The 13,858-nt window shown below is 46.8% G+C and overlaps 1 long non-coding RNA gene across 1 annotated transcript; it reads right to left on the bottom strand.

The window, feature by feature from the left end:
• Positions 1-764: 764 nt before the first annotated feature.
• LOC140254969 (uncharacterized) lies at positions 765-1,914 on the bottom strand. The gene is made up of 3 exons (XR_011904351.1): positions 1,852-1,914; positions 1,510-1,569; positions 765-821 (listed from the first exon to the last, which is right to left on the bottom strand). It is a non-coding gene; the product is annotated as an uncharacterized lncRNA (long non-coding RNA).
• Positions 1,915-13,858: the final 11,944 nt, after the last annotated feature.

Here is a 13,858-nt window from a genome sequence, read left to right as displayed (position 1 = left end):
GTGGGCTTTCCCATCCTTACCTTCTGTTGTTGTTGTTGTAGAGTTGTCAGAACCGTTCCCAGGACTTGTAGGTGTGGTTTCTGATAAAAGGAAAAGAAGAGACATGCTAGCCATGCATAGTGTTGTGTGGATGAAATCCCTTGTGGAACCCCTGTGTGTTCAGGAGCACCTCGGATTGTATAAGGAGGACATCAGAGCTGGATTGAGTACGCCAGGTCTGGAAAGCTTTGCACAGCCTTTGGGCTGCCCATGGCCCGGCTGCCTCTGCACTCAAAGGGGTTCTGGGTCCCTTTGCACACACATCCCTGAGCTCAGGCACCTTCCCCACAAAGGCACTGCTTCCCACCCTGCTCAGCTGCACTCACTGCCCACATCAGCCCCACTCACTGGCACACTCCCTGCAGAACTGCTCCCCACATTTAACCTGATAACTCAGCAGTCAGTGCTGTCTGACAGAGCAGCACGAGGGCACCCAACAGTGGTTCTTTCCCTGCACGTGCTCTACCACTGAGCACGTCTTCCTCTCTGGGTTACTGCAGGGATTCTCTTTGATAGCCACATTCTTTTGAGGTACTGGGCAGCTGAAGGGATAACTACCATCCAGTGGGATGGATGAGCATGACATGTACCCCATGCAGATAGAGAAATGGCACCTCCAGCCAGGCAGGGAAACACCACTGCCTGTGGGGGTTCTGGAGCTTCTTGCCCTGACTAGCACTAAAAAGTTTGCATTAATTGATCCTGGAAGTCTTTTCCATCCTTACCTGTTGTTGGTGATCCAGATGTGGTAGATGACTCCACAGTTGTTGGAGATGAACTTCCTGATGAAGGCAAAAGAAGAGACAGAGTATCACTACTTTGAATATCATGGATCACAGGTCACCGGGTATGCAGGCAGGCTTATGGGCTGTTATGGAGTGGCCGTGCATCTGGTTGTACAGCAGTCAGCCATTAGGCTGTCCATAGCACCCATGTCTCTTCAGACTTACACACCCAGGATCTCTTCCCCTCATTGTTCAGGCTTGAGCACATTCCCCAGAAGCATATGGCATTTCCTCAAGCTCAGCTGCACTCACTGGCCATAGCTGGCTCAGTCACCAGCACACACATATCATCTGCCCAAAGGAAAGATTCTCCCCCATTCAAAGTGCGTCACGTTCTGCAACTCCAGCAGCAGGTGCCAGAACTGGCAGGGGCATCCACCAGCCCAACACTGCACTCCCCATGATGGCCTGCTCTGCTGTACACACTGGGAAGCATCACAGCAACACACGTGTCAGCAAGGCAGGGAGATCCAAAAAAGACATGGCTTGTGGTCTGGCCAGGGTGGACAAGTCCCAGCCTCCTTCCCTGATCATGCTACAAAGAAACACAATAACAACCCCCTGCCGTTCTTGACAAGGATCTGCCCTCTGAACAGGGAGATTCAGTACTGCCCGTGGTATCTGCAGCTCTTGGAACTGAGTAACACTCTCATAGAGGGCTGATGAAGGGACTTTTCATAATTACCAGGTGTTGCTGATGAAGGAGGGATCGTAGTAGCATTCCCAGTTGGCGTAGTAGTATTTCCTGAAGAAGGAAAGAGACATGATATCAGCACTTCTTGTTCTGAGGAGGAAATCTCTTGAGTCACCATTATGTTTTCAGGACACTCTCAGATTAAATATGGAGTGGAGCTGTGCATGGCCCAGTGGAACAACCCTGGGCAGCCCTGCACTGCCTTTTTCCAATGAGCTACTGCAATATCCTCTGCACTTCTTTCTCAATGTTTGCCCACAGGGGCTCTCTGAGCACTGACATGATCCAAGTAACACCCTTCACAGGTTTACCTGTGGGCTTTCCCATCCTTACCATCTGTTGTTGTTGTTGTAGAGTTGTCAGAACCGTTCCCAGGACTTGTAGGTGTGGTTTCTGATAAAAGGAAAAGAAGAGACATGCTAGCCATGCATAGTGTTGTGTGGATGAAATCCCTTGTGGAACCCCTGTGTGTTCAGGAGCACCTCGGATTGTATAAGGAGGACATCAGTGCTGGATTGAGTACGCCAGGTCAGGAAAGCTTTGCACAGCCTTTGGGCTGCCCATGACCCGGCTGCCTCTGCACTCAAAGGGGTTCTGGGTCCCTTTGCACAGATCCCTGAGCTCAGGTACCTTCCCCACAAAGGCACTGCTTCCCACCCTACTCAGCTGCACTCACTGCCCACATCAGCCCCACTCACTGGCACACTCCCTGCAGAACTGCTCCCCACATTTAACCTGATTGCTCTCAGCAGTCAGTGCTGTCTGACAGAGCAGCACGAGGGCACCCAACAGTGGTTCTTTCCCTGCACGTGCTCTACCACTGAGCACGTCTTCCTCTCTGGGTTACTGCAGGGATTCTCTTTAATAGCCACATTCTTTTGAGGTACTGGGCAGCTGAAGGGATAATTACCATCCAGTGGGATGGATGAGCATGACATGTACCCCATGCAGATAGAGAAATGGCACCTCCAGCCAGGCAGGGAAACACCACTGCCTGTGGGGGTTCTGGAGCTTCTTGCCCTGACTAGCACTAAAAAGTTTGCATTAATTGATCCTGGAAGTCTTTTCCATCCTTACCTGTTGTTGGTGATCCAGATGTGGTAGATGACTCCACAGTTGTTGGAGATGAACTTCCTGATGAAGGCAAAAGAAGAGACAGAGTATCACTACTTTGAATATCATGGATCACAGGTCACCGGGTATGCAGGCAGGCTTATGGGCTGTTATGGAGTGGCCGTGCATCTGGTTGTACAGCAGTCAGCCATTAGGCTGTCCATAGCACTCATGTCTCTTCAGACTTACACACCCAGGATCTCTTCCCCTCATTGTTCAGGCTTGAGCACATTCCCCAGAAGCATATGGCATTTCCTCAAGCTCAGCTGCACTCACTGGCCATAGCTGGCTCAGTCACCAACACATGCATAACATATGCCCAAAGGAAAGATTCTCACCCATTCAAAGTGCATTGTGTTCTGCATGGACAGTGCCAGCTGCCAGAACTGGCAGGGGCATCCACCAGCCCAACACCACACTCCCCATGATGGTCTGCTCTGCTGTACACATTGGGAAGCATCACAGCAATTTGTGCCAGAATGGCAAGGATATGAAAAAAAGATATGGCTTGTGATCTGACCAGGGTGGACAAGTCCCAGCCTCCTACCCTGACCATGCTACAAAGAACAACAACAACAACCCCCTGCATTACTTGACAAGGATCTGCCCTCTGGGCAGGGGGAAGCAGCACTGCCCGTGGTATCTGCAGCTCTTGGAACTGAGTAATAATCTCATAGAGGGCTGATGAAGGGACTTTTCATAATTACCAGATGCTGCTGATGAAGGAGTGGCAGTAGTGCTCTCATTTGTTGTGGATGAGTCTCCTGAAGGAAAGAGACATGATTCTAACACTTCTTGTTCTGAGGAGGAAATCTCTTGAGGAACCATTTTGTTTTCAGGACACTCTCAGATTAGATATGAAGTAGAGCTGTGCATGGCCCAGTGGAACAACCCTGGGCAGCCCTGCACTGCCTTGCTCCAAGGAGCCACTGCAATATCTCCTTGCACTTCTTCCATAAATTCTGCCAACAGGGGCTCTCTGTGCACTGACATGATCCAAGTAACACCCCTCACTGGATTACCCATGGGCTTTCCCATCCTTACCGCCTGTTGATGGTGTTGTAGAGTTGTCAGAACCATTCCCAGGACTTGTAGGTGTGGTTTCTGATAAAAGGAAAAGAAGAGACGTGGTAGCCATGTTTAGTGTTGAGTGGAAGCAATCTCTTGTGGAACCCCTGTGTGTTCAGGAGCACCTCGGATTGTATAAGGAGGACATCAGTGCTGGATTGAGTAGGCCAGCACATGGAATACTTGCATGGCCTTTGTGCTGCCCGTGTCCCAGCTGCCTCTGCACTCAAAGGGGTTCTGGGTCCCTTTGCACAGATCCCTGAGCTCAGGCACCTTCCCCACAAAGGCACTGCTTCCCACCCTGCTCAGCTGCACTCACTGCCCACATCAGCCCCACTCACTGGCACACTCCCTGCAGAACTGCTCCCCACATTTAACCTGATAACTCTCAGCAGTCAGTGCTGTCTGACAGAGCAGCACGAGGGCACCCAACAGTGGTTCATTCCCTGCACGTGCTCTACCACTGAGCACGTCTTCCTCTCTGGGTTACTGCAAGGATTCTCTGTGGCAACCACATTCTTTTGAGGTACTGGGCAGCTCATAGAGTAACTACCATCCGGTGGGATGGATGAGCATGATACGTTCCCCATGCAAATAGAGAAATGGCACCTCCAGCCAGGCAGGGAAACACACCATTGCCTGTGGGCGTTCTGGAGCTGCTTGCCCTGAGTAGCACTAAAATGTTCTCATTAATTGATCCTGGAAGTCTTTTCCATCCTTACCTGTTGTTGGTGATCCAGGTGTGGTAGATGATTCCACAGTTGTTGGAGATGAACTTCCTGATGGAGGCAAAAGAAGAGACAGAGTATCACTACTTCGAATATCATGGAACAGAGCTCAGGGTGAACCACTGGGAAGGCAGGCAGGCTTATGGGCTGCTATGGAGTGGCCGTGCATCTGGTTGTACAGCAGTCAGCCATTAGGCTGTCCATAGCACTCATGTCTCTTCAGACTTACACACCCAGGATCTCTTCCCCCCATTGTCCTGGCTTGAGCACATTCCCCAGGAGCACATGGCATTGCCTCATGCTCAGCTGCACTCACTGGCCATAGCTGGCTCAGTCACCAGCACACACATATCATCTGCCCAAAGGAAAGATTCTCCCCCATTCAAAGTGTGTCATTTTCTGCAAGGCCAGCAGCAGGTGCCAGAACAGGCAGGGGCATCCACCAGCCCAACACTGCACTCCCCATGATGGCCTGCTCTGCTGTACACATTGGGAAGCATCACTGCAACACATGTGTCAGCATGGCAGAGAGATCCAAAAACGATATGGCTTGTGGTCTGGCCAGGGTGGACAAGTCCCAGCCTCCTTCCCTGACCGTGCTACAAATAAACACAATTACAACCCCCTGCATTTCTTGACAAGGGTCTGCCCTCTGGACAGGGAGACGCATTACTGCCCATCGTATCTGCAGCTCTTGGAACTGAGTAACACTCTCATAGAGGGCTGATGAAGGGACTCTTCATAATTACCAGGTGTTGCTGATGAAGGAGGGATCGTAGTAGCATTCCCAGTTGGCGTAGTAGTATTTCCTGAAGAAGGAAAGAGACATGATATCAGCACTTCTTGTTCTGAGAAGGAAATCTCTTGAGTCACTATTTTGTTTTCAGGACACTCTCAGATTAGATATGGAGTGGAGCTGTGCATGGCCCAGTGGAACAACCCTGGGCAGCCCTGCACTGCCTTGCTCCAAGGAGCCACTGCAATATCCTCTGCACTTCTTTCTTAATGTTTGCCTACAGAGGCTCTCTGTGTACCGCCAGGATCCAGGTAACACCCTTCTCAGGTTTACCCCTGGGCTTTCCCATCCTTACCGTCTGCTGATGGTGCCGTAGAGTTGTCAGAACTGTTCCCAGGACTTGTAGGTGTGGTTTCTGATAAAAGGAAAAGAAGAGACATGCTAGCCATGATTAGTGTCACTGCCACACTGCCTCTGTCAGTGCCACTGCCTTGCTCCAAGGAGCTAGATTTGCTTTCTGATGAAGGGTAGAAGCAGGGTAGCTTTACTTAGTATTGCATTTATGAGATATCTTTAGGAACCATTGTATGTGAGCAAGCATGTGTGGGCTCTGGTGCTCCTGAGACTCATTGACTGCCTCCTAAGTGTTTGCCAGTGGGCTTTCTCATCCTTACCTTCTGTTGTCGGTATTGTAGTGGTGGTTGGGGTATTTTCAGTTGTTGTCATATTAGCTCCTGAGGAAAGGAAAAGACATGGTAGCTGTGCTTAGTGCTGTGTTGAAGGAAACCCCTGGGGATCCACTGTGTGTCCCTATCAATCTGAAATTAAATAAGGAGGGGGCATTTATGGGATCTATTGTGGACTAGTCCTGCACTTATACTGTCCAAAGCACGGATGCTTCTTTAGACTGACATGCCCATATTCCCAGTCTTGCACATGCACTTGAGAAGTAAAGAAAGCCACTGGCACACAAGCTTGCTGCTAAATTTGTGGTAGCAATGGATCACATGACCTAACTTCAGTCTTTGTTGCTTAATAAATGAGTTAGGAATAAGTGCATTTAATCTGACTTAACTAACGTTGCACTCATAATTTACCTGAACAGCATGAGCTGGAAGTCTCATATATTTGTGGCTAACACTAGCAAACTCTTATAGCTTGTATATTAAATACAGTACTGCAAATAACACTACATTCTCAAAAGACACTTGGAAAATAGGCCTCTCTCTTCAAAAGCTTTTGCAAGGTTTCAAAAATCTGAAAGAAAAGCAAATTTAATAAGTTTTTTTCTTCTAATCAATAAACTTGGAAAAGGCCCATCAAAAAGACAAGGCCTAAAGTAATCCATTGATGTGCTCTGGGTGAAGAGGAAACATGGATTCTGAGTCCTGCAGGCAGTGTTTTGTACCCTGCTCAATGTGAAGAAATGGACATTTTGGCTATAACCATGATTCTATGTTGTCCACAGGATAAGAGTTCGGAGCACTGTTCTAAATTGCCTTCTCATTATCAGTGTTACATCACTAATGTCTTTAGTCAACAATGATTTGCTTTGTACAGGCTGGCTAACAGCACTCCAGGAGTACCCTTTGGACTCAGGAATCGCATCTGTGTGACTGCAGAGCACATGAGCTGCACTTGGGCTTGGCAGGGGTAACGTAAGCAAAGGTGGCTCTTTAATGGCCCTATCTGCCCAGCCCCAACTTTCTGCACCAGGAAACAGGATGTCATTGATTCAGGCATTTACCACGGACATAAAGGGATGGATCTTAAGGTGCAAATGATGAAATAGCAGACATCTGGCTACCAAGCAGAGCAGGCCTTTGTCAGTACTATGCAAATGGACACATCATAAAAAGCTTTTACAGTGTTTGCTTAGAATGAAATAGGTTTCTGGGCACGGACAACCTGAGGCAAAATCTACACAAGTCAGTGGAAGTCTCTCATTGCCTTCAGTACTTCTTAGGACAAGATCTTTCAGTCTTAATGTTGCTCTCCAAACAGAAAACCAACCAGCTGCCAAACTTGAAGTCTTCTATGCTTATAATGAATCTGATTGTAGTATGTTGTAGATATTGCTGTAAATATATTATATTCACTCACAGTAGGCAACAGAGACTCACTGCCACCTGTCCCCATCTGATGCAATCTTGGCAGCATCAGTGAAAGTCTTAATTTGGATGGTATCTCTGTATCACTGTCCCTGAAGTAAATGGGATTTCCGGTCCTTTCACAGCTTCAAGTTGCCACCAAACTCCTCCTACAGCTGCTTTTACAAACTCCCCTGCTACACTTGATCTGTCACTGAATATCAGATACTCTGACCTGTAACCACCAAAATTGTTACGGTGCTAAGAAAACAATTAAGTGGCCTATGGAATGATTCCTGCCCCGTCTTTGAATAGACCACAGGGCAACCCTCTGCCATCCGAGCTGGTGGTGAAGTTCTTGTTAATTAGCTTCAATAGGAGGGGAATGAATGCTTTGAGAGCCAATTCAAGCAGTGCTGCTTTACAGACTGATTGTTTAAGGAGACTCCGTCCGGAAGGCCAGCGGCAGCACTCCTTTCCCTGGGTGCTGGGGTGGAACAGTCACATCTTTTGTGATGACTGTAATAGAGCTTGAATTACCTGGGTTTAGTGTGCAAGTCCTGAAAACTGCTCCTGGAATAGGCCGAATTAGGTTAATCACAAGCCCCAGTGCTTTCGCATTGTTCTGTGAACAAGGAGAACTGTTTTCTTGCAGTAACATTTTTCATCACTAATTAATCAAAATCTAGATGTGCTGAATGGTGCGTGGCAACTGACTTCAGTCTCTCAGCAGCTGCTAAAAGCACCGAGTATTCCATTCACTGCGATAGAATAGCTGCCCAGACAAATCCCAAAACAGAAGATAGTGTTTCTTACCTTCTGAAAGGCTCAGCACCAGGCAAAGCAGCACGATGAAGAACAGAGAGCGTCCCATTGCTGCCTCTGCTACTGTTGCTCTCGCCGCCAAACCTGAGATGAAATGCTTTTCTCTTCCAGCGTCGGCTCATTTAAGGTCCCAGCCACAGGTAGGGAGTTCAGCCCCGAGCTGACGTCATGGTGGTAAGTGGCAAATGACAGATCCAAGCTGTTTTTTTCCTTCCTCCTCAAGCTGGGAGGAGACTTCTGGACCCGCAGTATTCTTCCTGTAAGTTATAGACGTTTGAGACCTGTTGACACAAGGAAGTTACTGCTAAATACACTGACACAAACTGACAGGATGCTAGCTATCCCTGCCAGCTTGACAAACCCTTTCAGTGTAATTTAGGTCGAGGGTGCTGTGCAATCTGTTCTTAAAGGGGAAAAAATTATCCCATTCCGAAGCATGCTAAGGATGTACTTAGAGCAGAGTACCTGGGACATATGCACTCACTCTCTTTGCAACACATTGCAAGTAGAGACAAGCTCTATGCCTCAGACCCCAAACTCTCTATACTTAAAAGCAAAATTCTACACCAAAGCATCCCTTACTGCTCAGCGGGGTGAAAAGCAAGAGGAAACACCTGCACCTTCAACATTAAAGAAACCGAGCAGGCTTTGGCTATTTGGGGAGTGATTACAGCTGGTCTATTTGCCTACATCTTTTGTGCGTTAATGGTCTGTTAAAGTGGTGTGGCAAAAGAAGGGGGAGCAGGGAGGACAGTCAGCAGCTATTTGGCCACCTGGGCAACAGCCCTCCTTTCTTGGGAGCAACTGTGTTTGTGCCTGGGAGACATTTGGAAACAGGAATGCTGAGGCTGGAGCAGGGAGCGTGCAGGAGACCTGGAAATGGGAATTAGTGCAGGAGGCCATGAAGCAAGTAACACAGCCACGACCCAGGAAAAAATTGATGGGTTACAGAGACTTACTGAAATCTCAAGTCAGGAAGCTCTGAAAATCACAGAATTGTTAAGGTTGGAAAAGACCACTGAGATCATCCAGCCCAACCATCAACCTGTCACCACTGTGCCCACTAAACCATGTCACTGAGTGCAACAAAATAATTATGTAAAGACCAACATGAGGAAGAAGACCTGTGAACAGCAGCTGTTTCTCCCCAGACTGCTTATTTTTAGCTGCCTTGCCTAGCCAAGTTCTCTAGCTCTACAGTGCACTTGCTCTACATTATGCTCTAGTAAAACATACCACTTGAAATCAATAGATGCCAAATTGCCCATAGTACGTCGCAGCTCCTCCTTTCCAGGCAAAGATGCCACTGAGCACCTTTCTCTCACTCTGAAGGTCTTGCTGACCCCAGATCCTGCTGCAGCTGTCAGGAAAGCCTTTCTGGGAAGCACACATATTATCCTTCCATTGTAATCCATGGACAAGAAAAAGGAACAACCCGTTAGTGTATCCTCACATCGCCACTTTGGGAGCCCGTGGAGCTGCTCTCTCCTGGTGAATGCCACAGTAAGCAACACAAGCATATTGTTAACAATTTCCAAATGCAAATTGACAACTTGCCTGTGAAACGCCTCTCCCCTTTCTTCACCTGCCTTCGTCTGATCCTGCTGTGCTAACAAGACATGCAGCCTGTGTGCTAATCTAATAATGCATTCAGAAGCTGGCTCCCTGTATGCAGGAGGGTGGGCAAGATCAAAAGCATTACTCAAGCTGTTTGTGCACTGGGGCTGTCCTCAGCAGTTAACTTGTGCTGAACCAGGAAACACTGGTGGCTTGCAAACAGCAATGATGGTTGGGTGCCTCTCTGCCAGCATGAGGAGTGAGCAACTTCATCCCCAAGTGCCTGCTAGAGAGGCCATGACCAGGCCCAGGGCTCAGTTACAGGGGCTGCCCTGGTGTCCCTGGGGTGCTGCGATGAGGCTACATGTGCCTCTACACTGCAAATCTGTGGGGGAACTCAGAGATTTGACCATTTAGGAGACCGGGAGCAGAGAATTATCAAAACAGAACAACCGATTTCACTGAAACATCATTACCTCTAATGGAATTATTAAGGAAGTTATGAAGGGCATATTTAGACATTAAATAGTTGACTGCTAGTGCAGACAGATGTGCACACGTGCATCATGTCTGATGTCCCGTAAAGAATCACAGACAAATCTTTCTTTGAGGAAGTTTTTAAGTTACTGTCCAGAAGCTGTAAAACAAAACTGTCATGCGTCAAAGCTCAGATATGGCGAGCAAGAATATTGACCAACAATTACAATGACTTTAAAGTGTGCTATGTTTAGTAACAGACAGTAGTTGTTCACTTGTCTTGATCCTTGTTTATGGCAGGAAAATGGTATCAGAGGTGAAAGGTCTTTTCTAATCTTAATGTACATAGTCAAGGCACCATTATCTAAACATAACCTGAATGTAAGCATGGGTCAATCATGTCATCAGAAGGTGTTCATTAGAGAAGGAACAAGATTCTTTTATAGCTATTCATACGCAGGATTACATCTTCCTGTATATTTTTCAGTTCCGTTCCTTACCAGATTCCCATACATTTTGCTATCTCATGTAAATTTAATTAATCCATGGAGTATTACACACACACAGAATCACTGAATGGCTTGGATCGAAAGGGACCTTGAAGGTCACCTAATTCCAACCCCCAGCATTTAGAAATGTGTGTCACAATTGGGTGAAGATTCAAACAAACCTGCAGAAAGTCTAAATCAAAATTATATGTATCCAGACTCACCTGCAATCAGGGGAAGAGTATGCAGTTCAAATTCTTTTGTTTACTGGTTCTCAGAATGGGAACCTGGTTCTTAGAGTCCCTTGGGAGGTAGTTCTAGAAGCTAAAAGAGTCCAGAAGAGTTGGTGAAGGCACAGGAACAGGTTGTTCTTATGTGCTGAAAGATGAGCTGGCAAGGATGACCAGCCTGGCAGAGCAGAGAGTTTCTTCTAGAACTCGGGAAGAAAAATAGAGTTTATGAGCTTTGGAAGAAGGGACAAGCAATTCAAGAGGCTGCAAAGATGTGGTGCAGTAATGCAGGAAGCAAATAAGAAGGGAAAAAACTCAGCTAAAATATAACTTTGTTGCTCCAGATTAAGGCAATTAAAAAATATCTTTATATATAGATCTACATACAGCACATAGAGCTCTATGGGGCCAGACAGGATCCACCCAAAGGTACAGAATGAGCTGGCAGAAGTGCTCATCAAGACATTTTCAAAACCTATTGGCAGTTCTGTCTAACAAGAGAGGTCCCAGTTGACTAGAGTTTAGCAAATATGATGTTCACCTACAAGAAGGGCAGGAAGGAGGACTCGAGGAATTACCAGCCTGTCAGTCTGATGTCAGTGCCAGCGAAGGTCATGGAGCAGATCATCCTGAATGCCATCACATAGCACGTACAGGACAGCTAGATGATCAGATCCAGTCAGAATGGCTTTGTGAAAGACTGTCCTGCAGGACTAACCTGATCCCCGTCTATGACAAGATGACGTGCTTAGCAGATGAGTGAAAAACTGCGGATGTGGTCGATTTGGACTTTAGCAAAACATTTGATGCTGTTTCTCACAGCTTCATTGTAGAAACTGGCTGTTCTTGGCTTGGATGGTTGTACTATTTGCTGGGAAAAAACTGGCTGTACAGTATACTCAAAGTGTTGTTGTGAACAGAGTTAAATCGTTAGGCAGCCAGTCACAAGTGATGTTACCCAGGGCTCAGAAATGGAACAGGTTTTGTTTAGCGTTTTTATCACCGACCTTGATGAGAGGATCAAGTGCACCCTCAGCAAGTTTGCAGATGACACCAAACTGGTCAGGAGGATTGATTTGCCTGAAGGCAGGAAGGATCTAGGTAGGCTGAGGCCAGTTGTATGACATTCAACAAGGCTAAATGTCATGTGCTGCATTTGGTCACAACAGCTCCATGCACTGTATGCTGGAGGCAGAGTGGCTGGAAAGTTGCTTGTCTGAAAAAGACCTGGGGGTCTGGTTGGCTACCAACTGAACATGAGCCAGCAGGCTGCCCAGGTGGCCAAGAAGGCCAATGGCTCCTGGCTTGCATCAGAACCAGTGAGGAAAGCAGGGCCAGGGAAGGGATTGTCCTGTCCTCAGCCCTGGTAAGACTAAACATCAAGCAATGGACTCACTTTGAGGATCTTCACTACAAGAAGGATATTGTTGGGAACAAGGATGACAGGACTAGAAGGCAACCTGGTGAAGGGTCTAGAAGACAGGACTTCTGAGGAGTGGCTGAGGGAAGTGGGGCTGAGAAAGGGAGACTGAGGAGAAACATGTTTGCTCACTAGGGTTAACCGAAAGAAGTTTGCAGAGACAGGGATTTCAGTTTCTTTTCTCAGGAGACAAGTAATAGAATGCAAGGAAATAGGCTCAAGTTACACAAGGCAATATTTACACTGGCTATCAGGAAGGACTTCTTTACAGAAAGAGTGGTTAGGCTTTGGCGCAGGGAAGTGGCGGAATCACCATGTTTAGAGGTACTTAAGAGAAGCATGGATATGGTGCTTATGGACATGGGTTAGTGGTGCACCCGGTAGTGTTATGTTGATGGGTGGATTTGATGATCTGATGGGTCTTTTCCAACCCAAATGATTCTATGGCTCAGGCCACGCAGCATGGTTGCATTCAGTGATGTCAGAGACACTAGTAAGCAAATCTGAAATGGGCAGGACTGTTGAGTCACATGCTTGTCCATAACTGCAAATTTACCCAGCCTCACAGTAACACGACCTGTCCTTTTGCTTAAGAGATACCAACACCATACAGAAAACAGATCAGCTTGCAATACTATTGTTGGTAACAAAACAGTGGCACTGCAACAAGCCTTTCCTTGCAAATGAGCAGAACCTCATTTGACAGGATTAACCATGTTACTCTCTCTATTTTCCCACTGGAGTCTTTCTAGAAAAGGAGCGGGCATACAATGTAATTCTGTACCATATCACTGCAGAAAGTAGACTTGAGTTTCAGGCTGCAGCAATAACCTATGTTCTAGACTCACCATTTCTCTGCAGGTAACACTCATTTCACCTAGTGCAGCTGTCTATATGCAGAGCACTGTGACATTAGTATAAAGGCAAAGGGAAATCTTACCTTCTTTAGATGCTTACCTCTTCATGGTTAGTCAGATGGTGGTTTCAGATCACCCATCTAGATTTTGGTAGAGTAGCTTGGTTCCATTCAATTCCTGTCACACCTGAGTGTTGTATTTCTCTGGGACATCATATAGAATGATTGCCCCAGATTAACAATCCTGCCAATACTCAGGATGCTCTTCCATATCACGCCTCTTTGCAGGACTCTGTGTTTTTCTGGATACAAGGGACCAAGCTTCCTCCTCTGAGGAACACTCAGCTTTATAATCTTCATGGTTCCCAATAGCTATTAGTGATGTAGGACTGATCTTAATGTGGTCAAGTTCCCTGTCCTTGCACCAACCTCTCCCAAACTCTTCCTTCCCTACTTTCGCCAATTCCAGCATTTCCAGATGGATGAAAAGTGAAACCAAGTAAGATTCTTAAATTAAACTTTGAGTTGCTCAGTACTACCCAAATGAACATATCAGCACAGAAGCGAGCACAACTCTGTTTAGCACAGCTTACCATAACATGTGATTTTCCTCTTCCTTTTCATTTTAGCCATTCAATCACCAAGCACTACTAGAAGAACAAAAGGCTCTAAGGTTCCTTCAGTCTAAAAGTTGCATTTGCATCTCTTTACAGGGAAAACTTTAGACAGTAAAAAAGCTGAGACATGCTAAT

This window comes from Excalfactoria chinensis, chromosome 7 (genome assembly GCF_039878825.1).
Source record: "Excalfactoria chinensis isolate bCotChi1 chromosome 7, bCotChi1.hap2, whole genome shotgun sequence".
Classification (NCBI taxonomy): Eukaryota; Metazoa; Chordata; class Aves; order Galliformes; family Phasianidae; genus Excalfactoria; species Excalfactoria chinensis.
This window is presented reverse-complemented; position numbering and strand designations above follow the sequence as displayed.